General features: G+C 38.3%; 1 protein-coding gene across 1 annotated transcript in view; it reads left to right on the top strand.

The window, feature by feature from the left end:
• LOC308298639 (retinal guanylyl cyclase 2-like) overlaps nt 1-13,119 on the top strand; it is a gene marked incomplete at its 5' end in the record, with an annotated part of 94,652 nt that overhangs the window by 60,849 nt on the left and 20,684 nt on the right. The gene's annotated exons all lie outside the window — the stretch shown is intronic.

The following is a 13,119-nucleotide window of genomic DNA, read 5'->3' as shown; positions in this document are numbered from 1 at the left end:
TGTTAGCATTAGCATGTGTTAGCATTAGCATTTGTTAGCATTAGCATTAAATTAAACAAAAATTTGAGAAAAAATAAATTGAGAAAAAAAAATTGAAGAAAAAAGAAATTTGAGAAAGAAAAAATTTTGAGAAAAAAAAATTTGAGAAAAAGATTTTGAGAAAAAAAAATTGAGAAAAAAAAATTTGAGAAAAAAAAAATTTGAGAAAAAAAATTTGAGAAAAAAAAAATTTGAGAAAAAAAAATTTGAGAAAAAAAAAATTTGAGAAAAAAAATTTGAGAAAAAAAAAATTTGAGAAAAAAAAATTTGAGAAAAAAAAATTTGAGAAAAAAAAAATTTGAGAAAAAAAAATTTTTGAGAAAAAAAATTTTTTGAGAAAAAAAAATGGAGAAAAAAAATGTTGAGAAAAAAAAAATTATGACACCAGCCGCGAGTCTGTACGACAAACGGTTCATGAGTTATAGAGGCACTTCCTGTTTGGTGAAGGGCACTTCCTGTTTGGCGAAGGAAGCGTCAATTAAGGTTAAGGACTCTTAATCAAGTCATATGATACCAGCCACAACTCTGTACGATAAACGGTTGATGAGTAACAGCCAAAAAAGGAACAATCAAGTTTCGGCCAATCAGAAGAGGGGGCGGGGCTTAGTTAAACCAATTAAGGTGAAGGACACTTAGTCAAGTCATATGATACCAGCCACAACTCTGTACGATAAACGGTTGATGAGTAACAGCCAAAAAAAGGAACAATCAAGTAAGGACCAATCAGAAGAGGGGGCACTTCCTGTTTGGTGAAGGAAGTTTGACCCTTCGCCACGGGCACGCCGTTTTACGAAAACTCACGATTCGCACAACTTTTCATCGTTAAGGTGTCTTGAGTATGCCGAGCGAACTTGAAGTTGATCCGATTAACCCCCTAGGAGGAGTTCGTTAAAGTGCGACCCGTGAAAACGGCCAAAAATACACCAAAACGCCACTAATTAGTCAAAATGGCTGACTTCCTGTTTGGTTTCGGACGTGGCGCCGAGAGACTTTTTTGTGAGTCCGGACACGATACAGATGTGTACCGATTTTCGTACGTGTAGGTGAAACCGTCTAGTGGGGCTGTTGCGTTGAAATTTTGTAGGGGGCGCTGTTGCGCCATTAGGCCCCGCCCACTTTTTTTTTTTTTTAAATACGTAATTTTTCGCCACTTGTGATGTGCTTGCAAAGTTGCGCAACTTTTGGAGTACGTTTTGCGCCTCAAAAACGCGATTCTTTAGGGGGAAGAATAATAATAATTAAAGCTGCAAGCAGCAATGGACGGGCCCTCGGAGCTCTTCCCACGTCACAAGGCCAGCAGCCAATCAGAAACCAAACAGGAAGTCAGCCATTTCGACTAATTAGTGGCGTTTTGGCGCCTTTTTGGCCGCTATCACGGGTCGCACTTTAACGATAGTTTAACGTTTTTCTCAAAAAAAAATTTGAGAAAAAAAAATGTTGAGAAAAAAATTTTTTGAGAAAAAAATGTTTTGAGAAAAAAAAATTGAGAAAAAAAAATTTGAGAAAAAAAAAATTTGAGAAAAAAAATGTGAGAAAAAAAAAATTTGAGAAAAAAAAATTTTGAGGAAAAAAAAAATTAAGAAAAAAAAAATTGAGAAAAAAAAATTTTGAGAAAAAAAAATTTGAGAAAAAAAAATTTGAGAAAAAAAAATTTGAGAAAAAAAAATTTGAGAAAAAAAAATTTGAGAAAAAAAAAATTTTGAGAAAAAAAATTGAGAAAAAAAATGTTGAGAAAAAAAAAATGTTATGACACCAGCCGCGAGTCTGTACGACAAACGGTTCATGAGTTATAGAGGCACTTCCTGTTTGGTGAAGGGCACTTCCTGTTTGGCGGAGGAAGCGTCAATTAAGGTTAAGGACTCTTAATCAAGTCATATGATACCAGCCACAACTCTGTACGATAAACGGTTGATGAGTAACAGCCAAAAAAAGGAACAATGAAGTATGGACCAATCAGAAGAGGGGGCACTTCCTGTTTGGTGAAGGAAGTTTGACGCTACGCCACGGGCACGCCGTTTTACGAAAACTCACGATTCGCACAACTTTTCATCGTTAAGGTGTCTTGAGTATGCCGAGCGAACTTGAAGTTGATCCGATTAACCCCCTAGGAGGAGTTCGTTAAAGTGCGACACATGAAAACGTCCAAAAATACACCAAAACGCCACTAATTAGTCAAAATGGCTGACTTCCTGTTTGGTTTCGGACGTGGCGCCGAGAGACTTTTTTGTGAGTCCGGACACAATACAGATGTGTACCGATTTTTGTACTTGTGGGTGAAACCGTCTAGTGGGGCTGTTGCGTTGAAATTTTGTAGGGGGCGCTGTTGCGCAATTAGGCCCCGCCCACTTTTTTTTTTTTTTAAATACGTAATTTTTCGCCACTTGTGATGTGCTTGCAAAGTTGCGCAACTTTTGGAGTACGTTTTGCGCCTCAAAAACGCGATTCTTTAGGGGGAAGAATAATAATAATCTTTGCAATTACAATAGGGTCCTCACACTGTGTGTGCTCGGGCCCTAATTAAAGCTGCAAGCAGCGATGACCGGGCCCTCGCAGCTCTACCCACATCACAAGGGGCAGCAGCCAATCGGAAGAAGGGGCGGGGCTAGTTAAACCAATTAAGCTTAAGGACTCTTAATCAAGTCATATGACACCACCCACACGTCTGTACGACAAACGGTTCATGAGATAAAGAGGCACTTCCTGTTTGGCAAAGGAAGCACCAATTATGGTTAAGGACTCTTAATGAAGTCATATGACGCTGCCCAAACGTCTGTACGACAAACGGTTCTTGATATAAAGAGGCACTTCCTGTTTGGTGAGGGGCACTTCCTGTTTGGCGAAATGGGCCCCAATTATGGTAAAGGACTCTTAATCAAGTCATTTGACGCCAACCACACGTCTGTACGACAAACGGTTCTTGAGATAAAGAGGCACTTCCTGTTTGGGGAAAGGCACTTCCTGTTTGGCGAGGGAAGTGCCAAATATGGTTAAGGACTCTTAATCAAGTCATATGACACCAGCCACGAGTCTGTACGACAAACGGTTCATGATTTATAGAGGCACTTCCTGTTTGGCGAAGGGCACTTCCTGTTTGGTGAAGGAAGTTTGACGCTTTGCCACGGGCACGCCGTTTTACGAAAACTCACGATTCGCACAACTTTTCATCGTTAAGGTGTCTTGAGTATGCCGAGCGAATGTGAAGTTGATCCGATTAACCCCCTAGGAGGAGTTCGTTAAAGTGCGACCCGTGAAAACGGCCAAAAATGCACCAAAACGCCACTAATTAGTCAAAATAGCTGACTTCCTGTTTGGTTTCGGACATGGCGCCAAGAGACTTTTTTGTGAGTCCGGACATACCGATTTTCGTACGTGTAGGTGAAACCGTATGGTGGGGCTTGAGGCACGAAGTTTTGTAGGGGGCGCTGTTGAGCCATTAGGCCACGCCTCCTTTTGATTATTTTTAATTACGTAAATTTTCGCCACTTGTGATGTCCTTGCAAAGTTGCGCAACTTTTGGAGTACGTTTGGTGCCTCAAAAACGCGATTTACTTGCGGGAAAATAAGAATAATTAAAGCTGCAAGCAGCGATGACCGGGCCCTCGCAGCTCTACCCACATCACAAGGGGCAGCAGCCAATCAGAAGAGGGTGAGGGGCTAGTTAAACCAATTAAGCTGAAGGACTCTTAATCAAGCCATATGACGCCACCCACACGTCTGTACGACAAACGGTTCATGATTTATAGAGGCACTTCCTGTTTGGCGAAGGGCACTTCCTGTTTGGCGAAGGAAGTGCCAATTAAGGTTAAGGACTCTTAATCAAGTCATATGATGCCACCCATGCGTCTGTACGACAAACGGTTCATGAGATGAAGAGACACTTCCTGTTTGGCGAAGGGCACTTCCTGTTTGGCGAAGGAAGTGCCAAATATGGTTAATGACTCTTAATCAAGTCTTATGACACCAGCCACGAGTCTGTATGACAAACGGTTCATGATTTATAGAGGCACTTCCTGTTTGGTGAAGGGCACTTCCTGTTTGGCGAAGGAAGTTTGATGCTTCGCCACGGGCACGCCGTTTTATGAAAACTCACGATTCGCACAACTTTTCATCGTTAAGGTGTCTTGAGTATGCCGAGCGAACTTGAAGTTGATCCGATTAACCCCCTAGGAGGAGTTCGTTAAAGTGCGACACGTGAAAACGGCCAAAAATGCGCCAAAACGCCACTAATTAGTCAAAATGGCTGACTTCCTGTTTGGTATCGGACATGGCGCCAAGAGACTTTTTTGTGAGTCCTGACATGATACAGATGTGTACCGATTTTCGTACATGTAGGTGAAACCGTATGGTGGGGCTTGAGGCACAAAGTTTTGTAGGGGGCGCTATTGAGCCATTAGGACACGCCCCCTTTTGATTTTTTTTAAATACGAAAGTTTTCGCCACTTGTGATGTGTGTGCAAAGTTGCGCAACTTTTGGAGTACGTTTTGCGGCTCAAAAACGCGATTTATTCGGGGGAATAAGAATAAGAATAAGAATTAAAGCTGCAAGCAGCAATGGACGGGCCCTCGGAGCTCTTCCCACGTCACAAGGCCAGCAGCCAATCAGAAACCAAACAGGAAGTCAGCCATTTCGACTAATTAGTGGCGTTTTGGCGCATTTTTGGCCGCTATCACGGGTCGCACTTTAACGATAGTTTAACGTTTTTCTCCAAAAAAAATTTGAGAAAAAAAATTTGAGAAAAAAAATTTGAGAAAAAAAAATGTTGAGAAAAAAATTTTTTGAGAAAAAAATGTTTTGAGAAAAAAAAATTGAGAAAAAAAAATTTGAGAAAAAAAAAAATTGAGAAAAAAAATTTGAGAAAAAAAAAATTGAGAAAAAAAAATTTTGAGGAAAAAAAAATTAAGAAAAAAAAAATTGAGAAAAAAAAAATTTGAGAAAAAAAAATTTGAGAAAAAAAAATTTGAGAAAAAAAAATTTGAGAAAAAAAAAATTTGAGAAAAAAAAATTTTTGAGAAAAAAAATTGAGAAAAAAAATGTTGAGAAAAAAAAATGTTATGACACCAGCCGCGAGTCTGTACGACAAACGGTTCATGAGTTATAGAGGCACTTCCTGTTTGGTGAAGGGCACTTCCTGTTTGGCGGAGGAAGCGTCAATTAAGGTTAAGGACTCTTAATCAAGTCATATGATACCAGCCACAACTCTGTACGATAAACGGTTGATGAGTAACAGCCAAAAAAAGGAACAATGAAGTATGGACCAATCAGAAGAGGGGGCACTTCCTGTTTGGTGAAGGAAGTTTGACGCTACGCCACGGGCACGCCGTTTTACGAAAACTCACGATTCGCACAACTTTTCATCGTTAAGGTGTCTTGAGTATGCCGAGCGAACTTGAAGTTGATCCGATTAACCCCCTAGGAGGAGTTCGTTAAAGTGCGACACATGAAAACGTCCAAAAATACACCAAAACGCCACTAATTAGTCAAAATGGCTGACTTCCTGTTTGGTTTCGGACGTGGTGCCGAGAGACTTTTTTGTGAGTCCGGACACAATACAGATGTGTACCGATTTTTGTACTTGTGGGTGAAACCGTCTAGTGGGGCTGTTGCGTTGAAATTTTGTAGGGGGCGCTGTTGCGCAATTAGGCCCCGCCCACTTTTTTTTTTTTTTAAATACGTAATTTTTCGCCACTTGTGATGTGCTTGCAAAGTTGCGCAACTTTTGGAGTACGTTTTGCGCCTCAAAAACGCGATTCTTTAGGGGGAAGAATAATAATAATTAAAGCTGCAAGCAGCAATGGACGGGCCCTCGGAGCTCTTCCCACGTCACAAGGCCAGCAGCCAATCAGAAACCAAACAGGAAGTCAGGCATTTCGACTAATTAGTGGCGTTTTGGCGCATTTTTGGCCGCTATCACGGGTCGCACTTTAACGATAGTTTAACGTTTTTCTCTAAAAAAAATTTGAGAAAAAAAATTTGAGAAAAAAAATTTGAAAAAAAAAAATTTGAGAAAAAAAAATGTTGAGAAAAAAATGTTTTGAGAAAAAAATGTTTTGAGAAAAAAAAATTGAGAAAAAAAAATTTGAGAAAAAAAAAATTTGAGAAAAAAAATTTGAGAAAAAAAAAATTTGAGAAAAAAAAATTGAGGAAAAAAAAAATTAAGAAAAAAAAAATTGAGAAAAAAAAAATGAGAAAAAAAAATTTGAGAAAAAAAAAATTTGAGAAAAAAAAATTTGAGAAAAAAAAAATTTGAGAAAAAAAAAATTTTGAGAAAAAAAAATTTTTGAGAAAAAAAAATGTTGAGAAAAAAAAATGTTATGACACCAGCTGCGAGTCTGTACGACAAACGGTTCATGAGTTATAGAGGCACTTCCTGTTTGGTGAAGGGCACTTCCTGTTTGGCGGAGGAAGCGTCAATTAAGGTTAAGGACTCTTAATCAAGTCATATGATACCAGCCACAACTCTGTACGATAAACGGTTGATGAGTAACAGCCAAAAAAAGGAACAATGAAGTATGGACCAATCAGAAGAGGGGGCACTTCCTGTTTGGTGAAGGAAGTTTGACGCTACGCCACGGGCACGCCGTTTTACGAAAACTCACGATTCGCACAACTTTTCATCGTTAAGGTGTCTTGAGTATGCCGAGCGAACTTGAAGTTGATCCGATTAACCCCCTAGGAGGAGTTCGTTAAAGTGCGACACATGAAAACGTCCAAAAATACACCAAAACGCCACTAATTAGTCAAAATGGCTGACTTCCTGTTTGGTTTCGGACGTGGCGCCGAGAGACTTTTTTGTGAGTCCGGACACAATACAGATGTGTACCGATTTTTGTACTTGTGGGTGAAACCGTCTAGTGGGGCTGTTGCGTTGAAATTTTGTAGGGGGCGCTGTTGCGCAATTAGGCCCCGCCCACTTTTTTTTTTTTTTAAATACGTAATTTTTCGCCACTTGTGATGTGCTTGCAAAGTTGCGCAACTTTTGGAGTACGTTTTGCGCCTCAAAAACGCGATTCTTTAGGGGGAAGAATAATAATAATCTTTGCAATTACAATAGGGTCCTCACACTGTGTGTGCTCGGGCCCTAATTAAAGCTGCAAGCAGCAATGGACGGGCCCTCGGAGCTCTTCCCACGTCACAAGGCCAGCAGCCAATCAGAAACCAAACAGGAAGTCAGGCATTTCGACTAATTAGTGGCGTTTTGGCGCATTTTTGGCCGCTATCACGGGTCGCACTTTAACGATAGTTTAACGTTTTTCTCTAAAAAAAATTTGAGAAAAAAAATTTGAGAAAAAAAATTTGAAAAAAAAAAATTTGAGAAAAAAAAATGTTGAGAAAAAAATGTTTTGAGAAAAAAATGTTTTGAGAAAAAAAAATTGAGAAAAAAAAATTTGAGAAAAAAAAAATTTGAGAAAAAAAATTTGAGAAAAAAAAAATTTGAGAAAAAAAAATTGAGGAAAAAAAAAATTAAGAAAAAAAAAATTGAGAAAAAAAAAATGAGAAAAAAAAATTTGAGAAAAAAAAAATTTGAGAAAAAAAAATTTGAGAAAAAAAAAATTTGAGAAAAAAAAAATTTTGAGAAAAAAAAATTTTTGAGAAAAAAAAATGTTGAGAAAAAAAAATGTTATGACACCAGCTGCGAGTCTGTACGACAAACGGTTCATGAGTTATAGAGGCACTTCCTGTTTGGTGAAGGGCACTTCCTGTTTGGCGGAGGAAGCGTCAATTAAGGTTAAGGACTCTTAATCAAGTCATATGATACCAGCCACAACTCTGTACGATAAACGGTTGATGAGTAACAGCCAAAAAAAGGAACAATGAAGTATGGACCAATCAGAAGAGGGGGCACTTCCTGTTTGGTGAAGGAAGTTTGACGCTACGCCACGGGCACGCCGTTTTACGAAAACTCACGATTCGCACAACTTTTCATCGTTAAGGTGTCTTGAGTATGCCGAGCGAACTTGAAGTTGATCCGATTAACCCCCTAGGAGGAGTTCGTTAAAGTGCGACACATGAAAACGTCCAAAAATACACCAAAACGCCACTAATTAGTCAAAATGGCTGACTTCCTGTTTGGTTTCGGACGTGGCGCCGAGAGACTTTTTTGTGAGTCCGGACACAATACAGATGTGTACCGATTTTTGTACTTGTGGGTGAAACCGTCTAGTGGGGCTGTTGCGTTGAAATTTTGTAGGGGGCGCTGTTGCGCAATTAGGCCCCGCCCACTTTTTTTTTTTTTTAAATACGTAATTTTTCGCCACTTGTGATGTGCTTGCAAAGTTGCGCAACTTTTGGAGTACGTTTTGCGCCTCAAAAACGCGATTCTTTAGGGGGAAGAATAATAATAATCTTTGCAATTACAATAGGGTCCTCACACTGTGTGTGCTCGGGCCCTAATAATAATAATCTTTGCAATTACAATAGGGTCCTCACACTGTGTGTGCTCGGGCCCTAATTAAAGCTGCAAGCAGCAATGGACGGGCCCTCGGAGCTCTTCCCACGTCACAAGGCCAGCAGCCAATCAGAAACCAAACAGGAAGTCAGCCATTTCGACTAATTAGTGGCGTTTTGGCGCATTTTTGGCCGCTATCACGGGTCGCACTTTAACGATAGTTTAACGTTTTTCTCAAAAAAAAATTTGAGAAAAAAAATTTGAGAAAAAAAAATTTGAGAAAAAAAAATTTGAGAAAAAAAAATGTTGAGAAAAAAATTTTTTGAGAAAAAAATGTTTTGAGAAAAAAAAATTGAGAAAAAAAAATTTGAGAAAAAAAAAATTTGAGAAAAAAAATATTTGAGAAAAAAAAATTTTGAGGAAAAAAAAAATTAAGAAAAAAAAAATTGAGAAAAAAAAAATTTGAGAAAAAAAAATTTGAGAAAAAAAAATTTGAGAAAAAAAAAATTTGAGAAAAAAAAATTTTTGAGAAAAAAAATTGAGAAAAAAAATGTTGAGAAAAAAAAAATGTTATGACACCAGCCGCGAGTCTGTACGACAAACGGTTCATGAGTTATAGAGGCACTTCCTGTTTGGTGAAGGGCACTTCCTGTTTGGCGGAGGAAGCGTCAATTAAGGTTAAGGACTCTTAATCAAGTCATATGATACCAGCCACAACTCTGTACGATAAACGGTTGATGAGTAACAGCCAAAAAAAGGAACAATGAAGTATGGACCAATCAGAAGAGGGGGCACTTCCTGTTTGGTGAAGGAAGTTTGACGCTACGCCACGGGCACGCCGTTTTACGAAAACTCACGATTCGCACAACTTTTCATCGTTAAGGTGTCTTGAGTATGCCGAGCGAACTTGAAGTTGATCCGATTAACCCCCTAGGAGGAGTTCGTTAAAGTGCGACACATGAAAACGTCCAAAAATACACCAAAACGCCACTAATTAGTCAAAATGGCTGACTTCCTGTTTGGTTTCGGACGTGGCGCCGAGAGACTTTTTTGTGAGTCCGGACACAATACAGATGTGTACCGATTTTTGTACTTGTGGGTGAAACCGTCTAGTGGGGCTGTTGCGTTGAAATTTTGTAGGGGGCGCTGTTGCGCAATTAGGCCCCGCCCACTTTTTTTTTTTTTTAAATACGTAATTTTTCGCCACTTGTGATGTGCTTGCAAAGTTGCGCAACTTTTGGAGTACGTTTTGCGCCTCAAAAACGCGATTCTTTAGGGGGAAGAATAATAATAATCTTTGCAATTACAATAGGGTCCTCACACTGTGTGTGCTCGGGCCCTAATTAAAGCTGCAAGCAGCAATGACCGGGCCCTCGCAGCTCTACCCACGTCACAAGGCCAGCAGCCAATCAGAAACCAAACAGGAAGTCAGCCATTTCGACTAATTAGTGGCGTTTTGGCGCATTTTTGGCTGTTATCACGGGTCGCACTTTAACGATAGTTTAAAGTTTTTCTCAAAAAAAAAATGTTTGAAAAAAAAAATTTGAGAAAAAAAAATTTTGAGAAAAAAAAATTTGAGAAAAAAAATTTTTGAGAAAAAAAAATGTTGAGAAAAAAAAATTTGAGAAAAAAAAATTTGAGAAAAAAAAAATTTGGAGAAAAAAAAAATTGAGAAAAAAAAATTTGAGAAAAAAAAAATTTTTGAGAAAAAAAAAATGTTTTGAGAAAAAAAAAATGTATGACACCAGCCGCGAGTCTGTACGACAAACGGTTCATGAGTTATAGAGGCACTTCCTGTTTGGTGAAGAACACTTCCTGTTTGGCGAAGGAAGCGTCAATTAAGGTTAAGGACTCTTAATCAAGTCATATGATACCAGCCACAACTCTGTACGATAAACGGTTGATGAGTAACAGCCAAAAAAGGAACAATCAAGTTTCGGCCAATCAGAAGAGGGGGCGGGGCTTAGTTAAACCAATTAAGGTGAAGGACACTTAGTCAAGTCATATGATACCAGCCACAACTCTGTACGATAAACGGTTGATGAGTAACAGCCAAAAAAAGGAACAATCAAGTATGGACCAATCAGAAGAGGGGGCACTTCCTGTTTGGTGAAGGAAGTTTGACACTTCGCCACGGGCACGCCGTTTTACGAAAACTCACGATTCGCACAACTTTTCATCGTTAAGGTGTCTTGAGTATGCCGACCGAACTTGAAGTTGATCCGATTAACCCCCTAGGAGGAGTTCGTTAAAGTGTGACGCGTGAAAACGGCCAAAAACACACCAAAACGCCACTAATTAGTCAAAATGGCTGACTTCCTGTTTGGTTTCGGACGTGGTGCCGAGAGACTTTTTTGTGAGTCCGGACACGATACAGATGTGTACCGATTTTCGTACGTGTAGGTGAAACCGTATGGTGGGGCTTGAGGCACGAAGTTTTGTAGGGGGCGCTGTTGCGCCATTAGGCCACGCCCCCTTTTATTTTTTTTTAAATACTTACATTTTCGCCACTTGTGATGTGTGTGCAAAGTTGCGCAACTTTTTGAGTACGTTTTGCGCCTCAAAAACGCGATTTACTTTCGGGAAAATAATAATAATAATAATCTTTGCAATTACAATAGGGTCCTCACACTGTGTGTGCTCGGGCCCTAATAATAATCTTTGCAATTACAATAGGGTCCTCACACTGTGTGTGCTCGGGCCCTAATTAAAGCTGCAAGCAGCAATGACCGGGCCCTCGCAGCTCTACCCACGTCACAAGGCCAGCAGCCAATCAGAAACCAAACAGGAAGTCAGCCATTTCGACTAATTAGTGGCGTTTTGGCGCATTTTTGGCCGTTATCACGGGTCACACTTTAACGATAGTTTAAAGTTTTTCTCAAAAAAAAAATTGTGAGAAAAAAAAAATTTGAGAAAAAAAGAAAATTTTGAGAAAAAAACATTTTGAGAAAAAAATTTTTTGAGAAAAATAAATTTGAGAAAAAAAAAATTTTGAGAAAAAAACATTTTTGAGAAAAAAAAATTTTTGAGAAAAAAAATTGAGAAAAAAAAAATTTGAGAAAAAAAAATTTTTGAGAAAAAAAAATTTGAGAAAAAAAAAATTTGAGAAAAAAAGATTTTTGAGAAAAAAAAAATTTGAGAAAAAAAAAATTTGAGGAAAAAAAAATTATGACACCAGCCGCGAGTCTGTACGACAAACGGTTCAAGAGTTATAGAGGCACTTCCTGTTTGGTGAAGGGCACTTCCTGTTTGGCGAAGGAAGCGTCAATTAAGGTTAAGGACTCTTAATCAAGTCATATGATACCAGCCACAACTCTGTACGATAAACGGTTGATGAGTAACAGCCAAAAAAAGGAACAATGAAGTATGGACCAATCAGAAGAGGGGGCACTTCCTGTTTGGTGAAGGAAGTTTGACGCTACGCCACGGGCACGCCGTTTTACGAAAACTCACGATTCGCACAACTTTTCATCGTTAAGGTGTCTTGAGTATGCCGAGCGAACTTGAAGTTGATCCGATTAACCCCCTAGGAGGAGTTCGTTAAAGTGCGACACATGAAAACGTCCAAAAATACACCAAAACGCCACTAATTAGTCAAAATGGCTGACTTCCTGTTTGGTTTCGGACGTGGCGCCGAGAGACTTTTTTGTGAGTCCGGACACAATACAGATGTGTACCGATTTTCGTACGTGTAGGTGAAACCGTATGGTGGGGCTTGAGGCACGAAGTTTTGTAGGGGGCGCTGTTGCGCCATTAGGCCACGCCCCCTTTTATTTTTTTTTAAATACTTACATTTTCGCCACTTGTGATGTGTGTGCAAAGTTGCGCAACTTTTTGAGTACGTTTTGCGCCTCAAAAACGCGATTTACTTTCGGGAAAATAATAATAATAATTAAAGCTGCAAGCAGCGATGACCGGGCCCTCGGAGCTCTACCCACGTCACAAGGGGCAGCAGTTACCCTATTACACTTATTGCCCTATTACACTATTACACTTATTTCACTATTACAGTTTTTGCACTATTACGCTATTACACTATTACACTTATTACACTATTACACTATTACACTTATTGCACTATTACACTTATTGTGCTATTACACTAATACACTTATTACGCTATTACACTTATTACACTATTACACTTATTGTGCTATTACACTTATTACACTATCACAATTATTACACTATTACACTATTACACTATTACACTTATTACACTATTACACTTATTGCGCTATTACACTATTACACTTACTACACTATTACACTATTACACTTATTACACTATAACACTATTACACTTATTGCGCTATTACACTATTACACTTATTGCACTATTACACTATTACACTAATACACATATTACACTAATACACTTATTGTGCTGTTACACTATTACACTTATTACACTATTACACTTATTGTGCTGAGAAAAAAAAAATTGAGAAAAAAAAATTGAGAAAAAAAAATTTGAGAAAAAAAAATTTGAGAAAAAAAAAATTGAGAAAAAAAAAATTTTGAGAAAAAAAAAATTTGAGAAAAAAAAATTTGAGAAAAAAAAAATTTGAGAAAAAAAAATTTGAGAAAAAAAAATGAGAAAAAAAAATTTTTGAGAAAAAAAAAATTTGAGAAAAAAAAATTTGAGAAAAAATTTTTTTTGAGAAAAAAAAAATTCTTTGAGAAAAAAAAA

The sequence above is a fragment of the Nannobrachium achirus genome (assembly GCF_963921795.1).
Source record: "Nannobrachium achirus genome assembly, chromosome: 14".
Lineage (NCBI taxonomy): Eukaryota > Metazoa > Chordata > Actinopteri > Myctophiformes > Myctophidae > Nannobrachium > Nannobrachium achirus.
Note: the sequence above shows the minus strand (reverse complement) of the source record. Positions and strands in the feature narration are given on the sequence as shown.